This window comes from Mytilus galloprovincialis, chromosome 12 (genome assembly GCF_965363235.1).
Source record: "Mytilus galloprovincialis chromosome 12, xbMytGall1.hap1.1, whole genome shotgun sequence".
Taxonomy (NCBI): domain Eukaryota; kingdom Metazoa; phylum Mollusca; class Bivalvia; order Mytilida; family Mytilidae; genus Mytilus; species Mytilus galloprovincialis.
Window position 1 is genome coordinate 43,199,844 of NC_134849.1, and position 17,881 is coordinate 43,217,724.

At 34.5% G+C, this 17,881-nt stretch overlaps 1 long non-coding RNA gene across 1 annotated transcript in view; it reads right to left on the reverse strand.

Moving 5' to 3' along the window:
- Positions 1-17,031, reverse strand: part of LOC143053841 (uncharacterized) — a 67,074-nt gene extending 50,043 nt beyond the window's left edge. The window contains exons 1-2 of the long non-coding RNA XR_012971476.1: positions 16,472-17,031; positions 15,542-15,724 (exon numbers count right to left, since the gene is read on the reverse strand). This is a non-coding gene — a long non-coding RNA (uncharacterized LOC143053841). The remainder of the gene's footprint in view (positions 1-15,541; positions 15,725-16,471) is intronic.
- Positions 17,032-17,881: the final 850 nt, after the last annotated feature.

The window sequence follows — 17,881 nt, forward strand, 5'->3', positions numbered from 1 at the left end:
CTATTGTGTGTGTTAATAGAAGTATACAAGTGATCTTATTATTACACGAAAGAAAGTGAACCATAATGCGTGATACTTGAAAATGGAAAAACTGGACAGAAATTAAGATAAATTTGACTTGAATGTATCTGTTGCTTAACTTTTTTGTTAAGCAGTATATTTCGAATTTGTTAATAGTATAATGCGACGAAGGTAAAGATTTTTCTTTAAAAAATATTATCATTTCCAATTTTGATGAAGACACATATTGTGGTGAAGAAGATAGCGTTGAAAAACTAAAAAAATGTTTGCGCTTCGCCTTTTTTGAAGTTAAATGGTCAGTTTCATTTTACCTTATTCACAAATTTTACTCGAGGATCATTGATGAGTCTTTTGTAAACGACATACCCGTCCGTCGTAAATGTAAAATTTCAATCCTAGTATTTATGATGAGTTTATTTACCCCATTTGCAAATGTAACAAGTTAACATATATATATCTTTTAATCTTGGTGTTATTTAACATTTGCAGCTATTGAAAATAAGTTGTAAAAATGATTCTTAAAAGTTCAGCTTCGTTTTTAGAATGAATGGCAATATATTTTTTTTTTAAACAAATATATGACAGGGTATACATATATTCTGGTCTGGTGTGCACAATGAATGAAAAGGGAACGGTTCGTGAAGTCTTAGCGGCTTTCCCAAACATACAAGAAAAGAATTAAAGTGTTTCAAATTGTTGATGGACGATTCATGTATTTTGAATTTTAAACGGAAGAGTTATTTATAGTTTTGACAGTTAAAAATTTAGAGTATAATATCGGATAAGACAAAAAGTGGTGGATCCAGAACTTTTCAGGGGGGGACTGACCTTAAGTGGGGTGGGGGGTCTCTCCAGTCATGCTTTAGTGATTCCCTATATACTATATAATAAAAAAAAATTAAATCCCACGAAAGGGAGACCCCTCCCCCCTGGATTAATTCGCCTATGACAAAGCTTACTATATTCAGCGTCGGGTAAAAATTGAGACGAAAATAAAATAGAAAAACGAGAGTAACTTATCATGTTCCCAGTTCTGCTGAAATCTGGAATTCATAATTGAGAATGGAAATGGGGAATATGTAAAATTGACAACGACAATAGCCGAAGGCATCCAATAGGTCTTCGACGCGGCGAGAATTCCACGCAAAATACGGAAATAACAGAAAAAGTTGTATAATTGCCGATCCGACACATGTATTGTAACTATCCATGCACCCGTCGAATTAATCAACGAGCTCGACGTACAACCTTCGACAATCAACCAACACATGCGAAGTGTACTAGTATATATATATATACGTAATAATTTATAAAATGTCCCGATGTGACAAAATGTGAAACAATATCCTAGAATATGTGAAATCGAGAACAAAACAAAAAACCGAATTTGGCAGAAAGCAACAATCGGATCCCTGAAAAATTAACTTTCAATTCAGAGACTCAAATTTAGAACGGTTTAAGAAATCTAAAAAACTGAAGAGAAATGTTTAAACAAATTGATCACTATGAGGTTTTGATTTTTATGACCCCACTTTCATCGTAGGGTATATTAATTTATCGCCTACAGGTTCGTTCGTCTACCTGTTCGTTTGTTCGTCCAGCTATATATATAGATTGGTTTGTCTGACTATGCAATTTTGCGCCTGTCCCAAGTCAGGAGCCTCTGGCCTTTAATTGTTTGTCTTGTATGATTTTTGATTTTAGTTTCTTGTGTATAATTCGGAGTTTAGTATATATATATATATATATGACGTCTATTATCACTGTACTAGTATGCATATTTTTAGGGGTCAGCTGAAGGACATCTACGGGTGCGGGAATTCTCGCTACATTGAAGACCCATTGGTTGCCTTCGGCTGTTGTCTGCTCTATGCATGGTCGGGTGGTTGTCGCTTTGACACATTCACCATTTCCTTTCTCAATTGTATTATCACCTCGTAAAGTTTTTGAGTTGCAACTGAAACACTTTAAGTCAAATATCCTCAACATGCAAGGTAGTTGGATACATTTTATCATAAAATGCAGAGAGAGAGAGAGAGAGAGATCATGGTTTGTCTTGCTTCCTTTTCCGACTTTTGTTGAACTATACAGTTTTTATATTTCAGAGGTTGCCTGACCACACAATTGAGATGTTTATGCATGTATACCTCGGCATTTTGATTTTTGTCAAATATACTTAAATGCCAGGAAGACCGAGTAGAACCTTAACAATTATGTATATTACAAGCATCTAGAGCTACTCCTACATTTTCTAAGCAACGACCTTGATATCTTGTAGGATGCAGAGGCGTATCAAGCGAATCCGGTGTCAGGTGGCCTGCTCCCCCTTTTGGGTATTTTTTTATTGTTGATTATAAAAGAAGCACCGAAACAAGACTGGAACAAGCCCCTGGCCTTTTCGTCAGTCACTGAGCCCCACTTATGAATATTTCTAGTTCCGCAACTAGGATGTTTATACGCATGATAGTGATGTGCAAGTCCATATTTCGTCTTAAATGATTAGTTGTTAGTGGCTTTGAACTATCTGTCAGTTAACTTCGAGTACTCTCAGATCTGTTCCTAGTGTCTTTTTTTTGTTAGGATGTACAAGTACCCGGCCACGTCCACATGCAGTTTTGTCATCTGATGAGTTAAGCCGTTTCAACTGATTATCTATATATATATATAGTTCGTTCTTATTTTGTACTGTTATACCATTGTCCAAGGTTAGGGTGAGTGTTGGGATCCCGCTAACTTGTTTAACCCCGTCACCTAATATAAGTATGTTCCTATCCAAAGTCAGGAGCCTGTAATTCAGTGGTTGTCGTTTGTTGATGTGTTACATATTTGTTTTTCGTTATTTTTTTTTTTTATATATATATAAATAAGGCCGTTAGTTTTCTCGTTTGAATTGTTTTACATTGTCATTTCGGGGCCTTTTATTGCTTACTAAGCGGTATTGGCTTCGCTCATTGCTGAAGGCCGTAGGGTAACCTATATTTGTTAATTTCTGTGTCATTTTGGTCTCTTGTTGAGAGTTGTCTCGTTGGCATTCATGCCACATCTTCTTTTATATATATATATATACAGTATATAGGATTTTTTTTTTCAAATATATATTCATATACATTACTAGTATTACTAATAATTGGACTTCAAATTAGAAATCAACTATATATAGCTTGGGTAATTAAACGTGTCTTATAGACACACATAATTTACGTTTTACTTTTGTATTGCTTTTTGCTAAATGAAATGTATGCAAACCTATGTTGTTTTATTCAGTGGTGTCAGAAGGAGGCTGGGGAGGGATCTTCTGCATGCATATGTAGTTCCTAAAAAGGATGTTATAATTTTATACGTTATTCATTTAAATCTGAATTGCCATAGTCTTTCTTAATCATTCGTTGAACATCTTTTCATTTTTGCCAATTATTATTTCTTTCATTCGCCCACATTTTTAGAAACATGACGTTAACACATATAAGTTAAATAATAATAAAAAAAATCACTTCTTATGTTATTTGAACCCACCTTGTTCGCCATGGGACATGACTGTGTGATAATCATATATAGGCGGTATGCTATAACATTTATGTTTTTGTGAACGGGATGATGATCGGATTTCATTTTTGTAAACTTCGGAAATTAGTGCATACATGTAAAAAAAAAGTTCTTATCAGTAATCGTGTCAATGATATCGCTCTTATATATATTTTGGCGAGAAGCTTGGCAGTCAGCACTGTTCTTCTTTATAATTCTTAAATGTATCACCCTACGCGACATGCGTTGCGGTGGACATATAACTTTTCTATGGGCGTCCGAACGTGTCCGTGTTTCTGTCTAGCCACCTGGTTTGTTAGCCCTTTCATGTAAAATTCTTGTCAATTGTGAATCAAACTTATATCAGAGATGAATCGTTAATAATGCCGTAATGGCTCAGACGGTAAAAGAAAAGGGACCAGTATTGAACTTAGAACTAGTACTAGACATTGCTCATATAATATAGACATTTAATATATTTTTTATAAATATCTGTCAAAATTGTCGTCATGAGAGCGCTTTGGTACCCAATGCTCTTCAACTTTGTACTTTATTTGGCCTTAACTTTTTTTTTATTCGGATTGATGAGTCTTTTTTATACGAAACGCGCGTCTGGCATAAATTCTTGTATCTATGATGATTTTATTTACAATGCAATTTTTTTGTAAAATTTTTCCGTATTTCTGAAGCTTTAACACATTTTAAAAAAACTGGTCGGACCAGATTTTCAAACTCGTCGGAACCATTGCTGATGATGGGCGTAAGACATTTTTTAAAATGTTCGATCTTTCTTTTGCGCCGTTTGTGTTCATGTAAATTTCTTGTGGATGTTATTTTTTTTAGTATTAGAATAAACCTCTTCTGCTCGCCATTTATATGCATATGTTATGAATTGTCATAATAATTGTTCTTCCCTGCAAATAGGCTGTTGTCGTTTTCATCTGGAGCAGAAATAACTGGTGTGTGTGTGTGTGGGGGGGTCAGTATAGAGAGAACTCAAGTGATATTGGTTTATGGGTATCGCACTTTTTCGGTGACCATTCCTTCCCTCATGAAATCGAGGACTGGTTCACGTTTGACATTATGTCTGACGCTCAAATCCGTCTGATGACAATTTCATGCATTCTTAGATGTTGTACTTATATATGTTGAACTTCAAGTTAGCCGTCTCATAGCTTGTCAGCTGCACGCGTAGAAAACTGTAAAATAACGGTGCAAATTTTCATGGATGTAAACAGAGTGCTTTTATCTTTTACTAGTAATTTTTAAAATTGACTAAATTCGTTCTTAATTTGTACAGTTTTACCATTGTCCAAGGTTATGGCGAGGGTTGGGATCCCGCTAACATGTTTAACCCCACCACATTATTTATGTATGTGCCTGTCCCAAGCCAGGCGCCTGTTATTCAGTGGTCGTCGTTTGTTTATGTGTTTCATATTTGTTTTTCGTTCATTTATTGTACACAAATTAAGCCGTTAGTTTTCTCGTTTAAATTGTTTTACATTGTCATATAGGGACCTTTTATAGCTAATTATGCTCATTGTTGAAGGCCGTACGGTAACCCATAGTTGTTAATTTCTGTGTCATTTTTGTCTTTTGTGGAGAGTTATTTCATTGGCAACCATACCACATCTTCCTTTTTATAATCCTGCTCGGAAGCCTACTTTCACCCCCTCTCCCCTTTGAGTATGTTACACCAGTTATATACATGTTATGATTGACAATTCAAAACTAATGTACTGGCTAACGGAAGAGATTTATAATGATCAAAACGACCCTGTAATTTACACGTACACAAACAGCGCAAATGAAACACAAATTCGACGAAAATGTAATAAAAAAAATTCGATGCAATAGAAATGCAGATCTGATAGGTGCAAATGATGAGCAATCACTGATATCGTTATATTGGAATTTGATTGTTATGGTCCCAATTTGAATACATCAGTTTATTTGAAATTAAAGATAATTTTCTTCTAATACCCCCCCCCCCTTTTTTTCCCCGTTTATATGTTTTATCGAATAGAAACTCAAAGGATCTGATTCAGAATTTACATCTATTTTTATCTCTGATCATGTTTCATTGAATGCAGCTGTGTACCTAGTTGCATGGGGTTGATATAAATTACATGCTAGTTTGAAGTTATGTAGTTACTGATAAGTTGCCTTGACAGTTTCACTAGATAATTTAAGAGTGTTCAGACTGGAGTGTTGTTAATGTGCACAACTTGTTTTTCCTAATTATAAAATTTCTATAGCAAGGTCAACATTCAAAAATTGAATGATTAACTTTGGAAGATAAAAGTTTAGTCGTATTAATAATAGCCTGCTACAATAAAGACTCTCGAAAAGCATATTTAACTGTAGTTTTGGGGAGAGGACTCGTCAAAATTATAAAAGAGGACGTTTAAAATTTAGAAGGGGGACCAGGGAGCTCCCCCGCCCCGGGTTTCTGTGAAAAATTGGTTGATTATCACTGAAGCATGACCAGAGCGGACCCCTCTTAGGCAGTCAGTGGGTCCCCACTTATATCATTTCTGGATCCGCTAGTTAAATTCCTTATTCTTATCATGGAACTTAATGCAATAAGTCTTTCAAGCTTCATTAAAATATGAAAAGGGTGGGAAATTTAAAACGGTCAGGGTTATTTCTAATTAAGTGTCTGATGCAATTATATATATTTATTGTGTTGCGGTTAAAACCACATTTGTAAATGTGTCAGATGTTTCCGGCAGTATTTTGAAATTTGCACCAATTTGACATCTTAGTAAATAGACTGTAGGAATTTGCAATTGTCGCTAAGCATGTTTTAAGAGGGAGTGGTAATGTACAGATAAATATATAGGTTTAGATCTCCATTTTGTTATATAAATATCTTGAAATATACATGGGTATATATCATGTTTAAATAAAAAATATTTGAAAAGGGACAGGTCAAAGGCGGATCCGAGGGGGGGGGGGGGGTGGTGGCCGGGACCCCCGTTTCCTGGAGGGAAAAAAAAGATGATTATATAGGAAATCACTGAAGCATGATTAGAGCCCCCCCCATTGAGTCAGTCAGCACCCCCAACCCCCCTAATGAAAAATTATGGATCCGCCACTGCAGGTATATAGAGTCTCAATGGCTGACATCTTCCTCCAAAAAACGAACAAATTAAATTCAAAATTAAAGGTCCTTTTTGGGAAAACTTTTTTGAAATGTCTATTTATTTTGATATCTATATAATAAACATTAATATTTCAATAAAATCTTACTGGCAATAGGGATTCCTTGAAAATAAAGAGGAATTATAAAAAAGAAGATATGGTATGATTGCCAATGAGACAACTATCCACAAAGGACCAAAATGACACAGACATTAACAACTATATATATATATATAAATTTACAGATCTAACATTGTTGGGTTGATGTTTAGACGAGTTGTATATATATATATAGGTCTTTCAAATGACAGCACGCAGATCGACAGAATTTGATCGAAACTGTACATGTATCTACATGTTTGTTTCTGTACTGCTTCGTTATCGATCCGTATCATACCACATCGTCGTAGTTATATGCATAAATTATGTTTGCATTTTAATAACCCGTCTGGGTATTATGTTTTGCAAAAAAGATAATCATTATAAAATATTTCTTTTACCTTTGTGGTTAATTAAACTACTAATTTGGGTTTCTTGGGCCGCTAATTTGGGCTTACATTTTATTTTAAAATTGCCGATTTGACTGCCAAAAAAGTTCAAAAATTTAGTCCAGGCAGGTTTCATATAAAACAGAGCCCACCATCGAGTTCTTATCAATATTTAAGTCAAACATCGAATTAGAAAAGAGAAGTTAAATATTGAAGTATCGAGTTTAGTAACAAAGCAAGGTTCACATTGTCGATCAGACTCAATCAACACAGATCGATTAAGCCACCAGAGGACTTGATTTGACTCGTTTAACGAAAACGAACGTTCGAGTGTCTATCTTACATGGCACTGATTCAAATTTCTGTGCGATACCTGTTGAAAGGCAATACAATTCGAATAGGATCAAGAAGAAGAATTCATGCACTAGATATTCGTCGGGAAATGTTAGTACATACAGAGAGAGATCAAGATAGGTCATCATACAAATAAAGTTTAGGTAAACGGACAGAAAGTCACGGGACAAAAGTCACAAGACAGAAAGCATGCCCGTAGCCAGGAATGTTCAAAGAGGGATGTGTATTTGGTCCGAGTAAACATTTATCGTCCTTTGATTTTCGTTTGATTTTCGTTGTCCACGAATATAGTCCTTAGTGTGGACATTGTGTTACTTGCCAATTTTTGTTATACCCCTTCCAAATTTATTTCTCCATGCTTTATGCCTCATATAGTAAGTTGGTGGGTGAAATGACACTGTAAAAAAATTTGGGTCATAAAAATTGATGTAAAGTAGTGATTAGGTCCAGCTGAAAAAAGGTAAAAAAATAGCACTTCGGAAGTTGTCAAAAGACTTCAAGACCCCCTTAACATAAAATTGACCATATTTTGAGTTAGAGCTGATGAAGTTTTCTATAATTTTGATATAATTTGTCCCAAAAGTAGTACAACACGCTGTAAAAATATTATAGAGAAAGCGCAGGTGGGATTTTTTAAATTTTCATTTATTGTCTAAAAGAAATGCACTACGAAATAACTGTGTATACTCGGACCATTTAGACTCACGATCTCGACTTTAACAGTCACAATTCGAACAGAACGTTGACTTTAACAGTGCTAATTTGGTTTCAAGGTGGGGGGAGGGGGGTCGTCCGAGCCCCCTGGCTACGGGTATGGAAAGTCATAAATTTGATAGAACAAACAGTCACACTTACAATCTGTCACGCCGTTACGGAGTAGGCATTTAATTTTAACCTTGTCCGATCGTACGCATACGTAAAAATGTACTAAATACGTCCGTACGTTCAAAAAAATTTATCCGTTCTTTAACTGTGGTTTGCCTTAAACAAATGTTTTGAAACTCATACACAATGCTTATTATTACATAAAATCATATCAAGTTTGAATTTTGGTCTCATTAATTTCACCGTTCTAGAGTTGTGTCTTTTACACGCAAAATTGCTGAATTTTTCGTTTCCCTTCTCTAACTCGAGATTGCCTCAACCAAATGTTATGAAGTTTAAAAATGTTCAATGCCACAAAACTCACATCAGGAACACACTTGCTTCGGTAGAGTCACTTTTCATGTTCTTTATTTATGGGCCTTTGTAACGTTTTATGCAAGCGGGGGCATTATCTGCATGTGGCCCATGGACACATTCCCCATTTAGTTTTTTGAATAAGTGTTTTTTTTCAAAGAAAATTAATCTCAGAACTAAATAGTGACTATTTTGTCAAGTGACTTTTTGTCTGTGACATTTTTTAGTCTAGTGACTTTCTGTCCTACATATATTACTGGTCAGTACTCGATTAGCTTGATTTGTACTTGATAAATAATTATATACGATCGCTTGGAGCTCAGTGCCATTAATCTGTGTTTTATCTGTTTTCTAGATTTACTCGAACAATGCTTCTGGATCACTCACCGACTACTACCACTATTAATAAATCCAAACCTGATCTATATTAGAAACCTACCAAATTCGATCGCTTTTGATTCCTATACTTAACCATGCACATGCACGAGTACAAATGACTGCTACAAGACTTTATGAAAGGTTGTACGTGCGCAGATAAAATATTCACATATATAGGAAGATGTGGTATGAGTGACAATGAGACAACTCTCCATCCAAGTCACAATTTAATAAAGTAAACCATTATAGGTCAATGCAAGGTACGGTCCTTAACACGGAGCCTATGTTCACACCGAACACCAAGCTATAAAGGGATTACAAATTACTGGTGAAACAAACATCCAAACGGAAAAACCAACGGTACCGGTCTGATCTATATAAAACTGAAAAACGAGAAACACTTATGAACCACAAAAACAAACGACATACACTGTTCCGGGGAGAAAATTTCAGGGACTGAATTTTCGGCTCTCCATTGACACAATTTTTTGCGAGAGTGGTCTTAAGAAATGATGATAATTCTTCCGAAGGGGACGATAAATGGCTGACTTGTGTTAAGAGATAGTCATAATATTTATTTAATCATGAAAATAATCAGATATTGTTCAAGAAGCGTCCAAATTCAGCAGGTTCCATCCGAACTTATCCCAATTATATATATATATCCCGTTTTCAATCCGATTCTAATCGGTTTGCATCTTTCCCATGGTTACAAACAACCGAATTTATCCCAACAGCGCCCCTTTTCTGTCGAATGGTATCCGACGGACATCAGACAGTGACCCGTCAGACAGTGAACCGACGCTGACGGGAGATATCCTTTAAATTAAAAAGGCTGTCGCCATATTGTTTGTGTTCAGGTATTGTCGGAACGCAATCCTAGCACAGTCTGCTGTACCACATTGCAACCGGCTTTGTCTAAACTCAGTCGTATCGTGTTCAGTAATTGTCCGGTATTAATTACGGGACTGTTTCGAAACGAGTTCGTCAAAGACGGTTCGTAATCGGGATGCAATCTGGACTCAATCCGAAAAAGACCCAATGACAAATCTCTCCAGATCATGCCCGTTCCACAGGACATCGTCTTGAAAACACAGAACATTGTTCCGATTTTTATCCGATACAGCATAATCTGTCACGACATAATCACGATTGAAATCCGACTAGACAAAATCGAGTTTGCCCGAATGTTACGAGAAGTCACCTCATTTGGACCTCTCCGAGCCGTAGGATAATGTTACGAACGTATACTATAGATATCGGGCAATAATAGGACATTCCAGATCATTGAGGATGGTAATCCGACTTTTTTACTTTTCGTATCATAACGGTGTCTGGTCTCAAACGGGAGCAATAATCAGCGTTGTGCGAATCCCGCAACACAAAATTACCGGGAGTCCGGTTGTGTCCGTGTATATGTCCGGCCACCCAGTTTATAAGACTTAAGTATAAGGCTAAATAACCCAAATAAGTGTTACCCTTGAATTTGAAGGATATAGGAATTAGTCTAAGGGACCAAAAAGTTGTCAAAATAAGCATTATTTTTTTTCCTGAAAATTTCTTGCATTTTGTTTATAAGTGAATGGAACTCTCTGAATTTGTACCACAAGTTTCCATACCAAACAAGAAAGGTTGTGATTGACTTTTGTGATAATGGTTCCATGTTGGAATTAGGGCCAAAAATAGGGAGTGGAAACAAGGTTTTTGTGGTTTCCGGACAATAACTTGTGTATATTGAGTGTATTGACTATATGAAATAGTACTACAAATAAACATACCACATTGGATTGACTCTGTTGGTTATTGCTCAAACCGTCTAGAAGTGAGGAGAAAAAGGGGGATTTTTTTATGGTTTCCTTCAAATTGCTTAAGTAATTAGTATATTGACATCTTTAACTTTGACCTAAATTTATAAAGTTACTTTACTAGAATGCTTTCTCGAACCTACAGCTGGGATATAAAGTGGATTGTTTGTCACGTGATCAGATAGGTACAATAGTAGATAAGGTGCACACAGATATATACATATTATGTTACGTCATTGGAAATATATTGGTAAATATATAAGGTCGATATATATAAGTGCCTACAAAATCAACCTTACTATGTTAGAGTAGATCTGATCCGTGACTTCCTCGGATATAACTTCCTCCCCGCTGTACTTTTTATTTCTAACTTCTATGACAACACCGCCTTGCATTGCGCATATACTAGTATACGAAGTGTACATTTTATTCAGATTTTTTTGCTAATTTTGGGGGGAGAGGGGGAGGCAAAAATTGCTCTTTCTTTTTAAAAAGTTTTACCTATAAATTTCCCATTATGTAAAGAATCGAGCCATTGATTATTGGATTCAGTAGACATCTGCAGTGGAGATAACTTCAAACCTTTCACCAAAACTGTCAGAAGCTGTCAGGAGAACTGTTCTCGGATATTATATAGAGCTGTCATCCTGACACCTTTTCGACAGTTCTAGATCTAGCTAGAACAGTTCTAAGCTATAACTGATTTAGATAGTTCTACCTAGAACTGCTCTTGACAGTTCTATCCTAGAACAGTTTCAGATGTAGTTCTACGACTAGAACAGTTCTACGATTAGAAATGAGTTGGCTATATTTGATTTAGTCAGTTCTGTCTATAGAACAGTTTTAAGAACTCTTTGTCTTGAATATAAATAAGTCTAAAGAATAATATATATATATATATATATAAATATATTTAATTACGACTTGTTTATTTATGAATATATATGTAGGTTTGAACATTTCTTTGAAATTTAGACTTGTATATTATAGATATCTCAGCTGATCTGTAACAATTCCATCTTCAAACCTTATATATCATGTGCAGTATTAAGACGCCAGATTAAAACTGACGAAGAAAAGTAACACCTGGTCAACGGTCACGATATTTCAATAGCATGAGTTCGAATCCCGGCTAGGAACTAAAGAACAAAACAATTGCGAAAGCAAATTTACAGATCTATTATTGTTGTGGTGATGTTTAGAAAAATTATATATATATGCCCGTAACTGCACTGGCCTCAGTTAGAACTGCTTTATACTATCCTGACAGGTTTGGACAGTTCTACAGCTAGAAAACTTTTAGACAGTTCTGTTGATAGTTCTACGGTAAGAACTGATTTAGTCACTTCTGCCGACATTTCCACGGTAAGAATTGATTTGGTCAGGTCTGATCACAGTTCTACGACTAACTGTTTAAGATAGTTCTATCCTAAGACTGATTCAGACAATTCTACCTAGAACTGATTGATTTTTTTTTAAATACTATGGTTTTTCTACCTCAGGCATAGATTACCTGAGCTGTATTTAGCAAAACTTTTAGGAATTTTGGTTCTGAATGCTCTTCAACTTCGTACTTTATTTGGCCTTTTTTGGATTCGAGCGTCACTGATGAGACGTACATGTAACGCGCGTCTGGCATATATACTAAATTTAGTCCTGGTATCTATGATGAGTTAATTGGTGTCCTCGGACAGATTATTTTGACAGTTCTATCGGGAGATTAGAAGTGATCTTCACTGTATGATTTCAAAAGAAGATCCTGAATTTATTGCAATTGTTTCTTTGTTTTTTTCAAATCAGGTCGTCATGTTGCCATGACACGGGTTATGTTCTATTCATATATGTTATGATGGTATGATACTAAACCCCTAACGGGAAGGATTGTGCCTGATACTCATATGATGAAATCATAATCTTTCAATCAGTTTAATTGAAGTCTGGAGCTGGCAGGTCAGTTAACTGCTAGGAGTCTGTTGTTATTCATGTATAATTGTCATTTTGTTTATTTTCTTTGGTTACATCTTCTGACATCAGACTCGGACTTCTCTTGAATTGAATTTTAAATGTACGTATTGTTATTTTCTACGTTGGCTAGAGGTATAGGGAGAGGGTTGAGAACTCATAAACATGTTTAACCCCGCCGCATTTCTGCGCCTGTCCCAAGTCAGGAGCCTCTGGTCTTTGTTAGTCTTGTATTATTTTGATTTTAGTTTCTTGTGTACAATTTGGAAATTAGTATGGCGTTCATTATCACTGAACTAGTATATATTTGTTTAGGGGCCAACTGAAGGACGCTTCCGGGTGCTGGAATTTCTCGTTACATTGAAGACCTGTTGGTAAACTTCTGCTGGTTTTTTTTTTTCTGTGGTCGGATTGTTGTCACTTTGATACATTCCCCATTTCCATTCTCAATTTTATAATGCACGATTTGTTTAAAAATGTATAATCGTTTTTTAACTCATAGGAAATAAGAAAAAGAGGAAGGCACATATGACCTGTCCAAAACGTAAGATTGTGTTTACGAATGAAACAAATAGATAAAATGAATAATACATCCAATTTGAGGTCCTTATTGCAGTCTGCTTTTAAGTCTTCGATTTCTTTAAAAAAAAATAAAAAAAAAAATACAGAATTATGAAAAAAAATATGTAATTCAAAATTTGAACATGTTCAAGTTCAATACAACTACAGTCATTTTTAATGTGGATTATCTTAATTTACCTGTCACAGTGTTTCTGAAAAACTAATGCGCACAAACGTATGAAGATAATCAAACAATGCGCGCAAATTAAATGCGCCCGCGTAACTTTCACATACGGAAAAGCGAATTATGTTGTACAAACGGGTAACATTATTTGCGAAAGAGTAAGTTGCAAATTACGACAAGTTGGAAAAAAGAAAAGATCCCGTGTACTTCGTGAATATTTTGAAATTTGCGCTAAAACAGCTCTTACTTTTTCTTATTTTGCCCTTTTATACTAGTATGCGGCTTTTTTTTTTTAACTTTTTTAAAGGATAATCCATCCATCCGTAAAACAGTGTTGAATATAAAAAAAAGAAGAAAAAGAAATGTTTTATAAAATGTTATCTTAATATTTACGCTTTTCAAATGTAATGGGAGATAACTTATTTTAAAAATGAATATTTTCCGCAGATATCATTGTTGACAAAAAGAGTTACATCCCATATAAATATTATTTAAAAAAATAATACGATCTTTAAGAAATATCTGACAAAGTGCACTGTATAGAAGTTCATTTCGTATAAATATGATAATGATAGATATTATCAAGTGGAAGAAGAAAGTCAAAATGCAAAATATATTTAGTCTATAATAAGGGGGATAATCAAGACTGCTTGTTTCTAAAAATATCTTCTATTTGCATGTGTTTATGTACTGCGATAAATACATGTTGTTTAAACTATTCATTACTTAATTATTCCCTCATAAAACGATAAAAAAACAAACGATGAGATTTACATGTAGCCATTATTTATAGAGCTCTTGTTTTTTGTTGTGTTTTGTATTTTCTGTTATTGAGAAAGATAAAAAGATAACCAGAATGTCCATGGAAATCTGACGAAGACAGTCATTTACTTTATTGACAATCTCTAAAGATTTGGAGATTTTCAAGATTTGAATAATTATTTACGTATTACAAGTTGTTAATATTTTTGCAACGAAAGTCTTTCTTTTTGGACAATTATGATAAGCCCGATCGTAAAGTTGTCTTTTTTTCTTTCTAATTTGTACACCATGTATTTATCTGACAGTATTGAAGCCTTAATTTGTTGACGAAGAAATAATCATTGATATAAAACAACATACATACACACGTTACGAAAACTGGCATTAAATTTCAAATTTACCGAAAGGAAAGTTTATTAGTTTAAACTTGTTATTTAATCCAAATTAAATTTCAGTAAAATTGTTTTATATTAGTAGTTTGTTAAAAAATAAACGTATGTTTAAACGACAAATTTAACGGTGATAAACTAGATTTAAATCTTTTAAATAACAAATTTAAACTGGTATTATTTTTCAAATAAATGACAAATTTAATAACCCATAAATCGAAATTAAACTTAAATAAATAGGAAATTTAACAAAATTATGAAACTTTAATAAACTACTAAAATAATTCTTCATAAATCAGACATTAAATTCAAAACTAGAAATTTAATATATGAATAAATTTTTTAAACGTATCATTTCATGCAGTGTATATATCATAATTTTTTTTTTTGAAAAAAAGGGGGTGGGGGTTAAAAATTTGGGAGGGTCAATTCACAACAGCATAGCGTAATTTGCACAAAAATGAAAAAAGGGGGTGCTAAAAAACATTCCAATTTAAACCTGTATCAAGTTTGAATATTGTATCCAATTTTGCCCCAACTGTTCAGGTTTGATCTCTGAGGTCGTATCCAGCTGTGGTCAGCAAAGCAATTAATCTAATTTTAAATTTTGACCCTGAACCTAAAATTATAACCAAGATCTGAATCATGTATAAACCTAATTAATTTTCTCGGACGGCAAGGGCAAAATTAAATATACAGTCCTCATCATACTCTACTATATATACTTTGTAAAATTATCAAAACATTGCTTAAGAAATATCTGCCTAAATAATATTATTATTAAATTACCTTTCCATTACTCATTAACTGTTCCTTCTTGATTTGATTGACATGATTCTCTTGCAACTTCAAATATTTTTTTCCTAATTTCATTTTCCTTTTTCTTGATGGTGGAGGAATTCACAAGAGGAACATTCAATGCACCAAGAAAATTGTTGACATGTGTGGCTCCAATTCCTGCATGTATCATTCCTAAAAAATCAAGTATTTTTAATCTAAAAACATTGATATTGTGCTTAATGTGAAACAACAGTCCTCATATTGGTAATTTAGATAATACTAAATCTAAATATTACAATAGAATATTTCAAGTTCTGACTTCTTTGGAATATAATATTTTTTATATATAATTTATTTATATGATTGTAAATCCATATCTACATTTATACTTATAGATCAAAGACTCATATAAGTTTCTTATAATGACTAATGATTCACTAATAATACTGTATACCCTAAAAAAAATTATATACCAACATGTACTTAAGTCATTTTTCTGTATTTATCCACCTTAATTGTGCAGTTAAAATTTTAAATAAAGTTCACCAAAATGGTCACTAAATAAAAGTATACATAGTACATAAATATGTTATATCCAAAAACTGCACGTGTACGAAGACTACCTTTTAAAACCGGTTAGGCATATAAACCAACAAATGGGAATTACTTCCTGTAATTTGAACTAGAAGGGGGAGGGGGTAAAAATTGAAAAATAAATGCATAAAAATGACGAAGTCCAGATTCATAAAAAATGTGGGCAGCACTTCCCCTAAAAATTACACTTTTTCATCCCAAACCCCAGACCAGAATAGAGGGGAATTCAAGAAAGAAAAGGAGAGGTGTGAGGCAGGTTTATTTATACAAGACATGAAACCATACACCTTCTCCACCCAGAAAAAATAGCATACAGAATCTAGAGAGAATCTTGTAAATTCTTACCTAATGCAACTTTTGAATTCACTACAAATGTACCAGTCTCACTTCTTTTTCCCGTTTCCACACTGTTACAAGCACTGTAGCTACTACAGGGTATGAACAAAATGCTACCAAGGCCGTACTTCCGTTCGCCGACAGTGTCAATTAACTGCAAGGGACAGTTACACATTTTGCAGAAGAGATTCTGTGCGAGGTGGAACAGTTCGACTACCCGACGACCTTCTTTCCATGTTTCGTCAAAAGAAGGGTCACTGTGAACGGACACCGATTGTCCAACGGCCAACTCACAAAAACTTACATCTTGCGAATTATTAGTGAGAGTATAAGTGTGGTCTTCCCGACTGAGGCTATTTAAATTATTCATTCTCAAAGAGCGCTTTAATTTATCCTTTTTGATGAACTGTCCTCCCCTGCGTATGCGACCCATGACGAAAAAAAGTATTATATTGACTAACTAGTATTGTTTATCCGTTACCAGACGACAACAAAGCTATTACCGTGACATCGTATTGGCGTAATATAGGCGATATATACAATGACGTAAATCGTAAACCAGTCTAATACCAGTAAAACGTTGTTGTCTCCTTTAGTGTCGGAAGTTAAAAGACGTTTGATACCACATCTTGTCCATTTGAGAGATAATTTTCTTATTTGACACATTTTTTCTTAAGTAATGTTCCAGGAAACGAGAGTGTTGATCATGATTGTTGTTCCATATTTGTATTTTTTTTTACTTTTTTTACAAAAAAAAGAAGATGTGGTATGATTGCCGAAGAGACAACTCTCCTCAAGAAACCAAATGACACAGAAAATAACGACTATATTTCACATATGACCTTGAACAATGAGCAAAGCCCATACAATATAGTCAGCTAAAAAAGGCCCCGAAGTGACAGATTTAAAAAAAAATCAAACGAGAAAACTCACGGCTTAATTTATGTTATTAAAATGAGAATAATTATAATGTTGTCAATATAATGCGATCGTCATTCATGTACATTTGAGAGGTTTACAAATCTATAAAACTAAGGTAATGCACCATTTCATACACAGTGAAATAATAACCAAGTCAGAAATGTGACAGCTGTTTTCCATTTGCTTGATGTGTTCCAGTTATTGATTTTGACATCTGATAATACCCAGTCCTACTAGGCCACGATCGCACTACGATCTGTGAAAAAAATGCAAATTTTGATGATCGTGGTACGATCGTGTAGGTCGCAGTAAGGTCGTACCACGGTCGTGGTGAGGTCTTCAAGATCGTGAAGAGCGTGGCCATCTTTGAACATGCTCAAAACAATCGTGGTGCGGTCGTGGCGAAATTAGGTCGTAGTAGAAGCGTAGTGAGAGCGCACTAAGATCGTAGTATGATCGCAAAGGTCGCTGTACAATCGTAGCGAGAGCGTAGCGAAA